Source organism: Sceloporus undulatus, chromosome 2 (genome assembly GCF_019175285.1).
Source record: "Sceloporus undulatus isolate JIND9_A2432 ecotype Alabama chromosome 2, SceUnd_v1.1, whole genome shotgun sequence".
NCBI classification, from domain to species: domain Eukaryota; kingdom Metazoa; phylum Chordata; class Lepidosauria; order Squamata; family Phrynosomatidae; genus Sceloporus; species Sceloporus undulatus.
The window spans coordinates 264,638,477-264,639,050 of NC_056523.1; positions in this window are offsets into that span (position 1 = coordinate 264,638,477).

Here is a 574-nt window from a genome sequence, read left to right on the forward strand (position 1 = left end):
CGTTTTATTTATAGACCGCTATTCCGCAATGATCATAGCAGTGTACAGTAAAAATCGCAATACAATACAAAATACAAGGTGACAGTTAAAGGAGGGAGAAGTTTCGTCCTTCAGGCAGTCCTTGATGTTGCTGGGTCTGCCTGATCACTCCCTCTGAGGCCAAGGTGACAGTTAAAGGAGGTAGGGGCCTCTTCCTTCAGGCAGTCCCTGATGTTGCTGGGTCTGCCTGATCGCTCCCTCTGAGGCCAAGGTGACAGTTAAGGAGGGAGGGGCCTCTTCCTTCAGACAGAGAGAGACACAGACACATATACACACATATACACACATATACACACACACACACACACATATACACACATGCACAAACACACACAGATATATACACACACACACACACATACATATACATATATATACACCCACAAATACAGTCAAACACACACACACACACACGCGTCTCAACAAACTACAATTCCCAGGATTCTCTGGTTTGACAAGGGAATTGCCTCCACGCTTCCAGATCACTCAAGAGTCTACAGTATATCAGTGTTGCCGATTTAAGTCCACTTCTTCA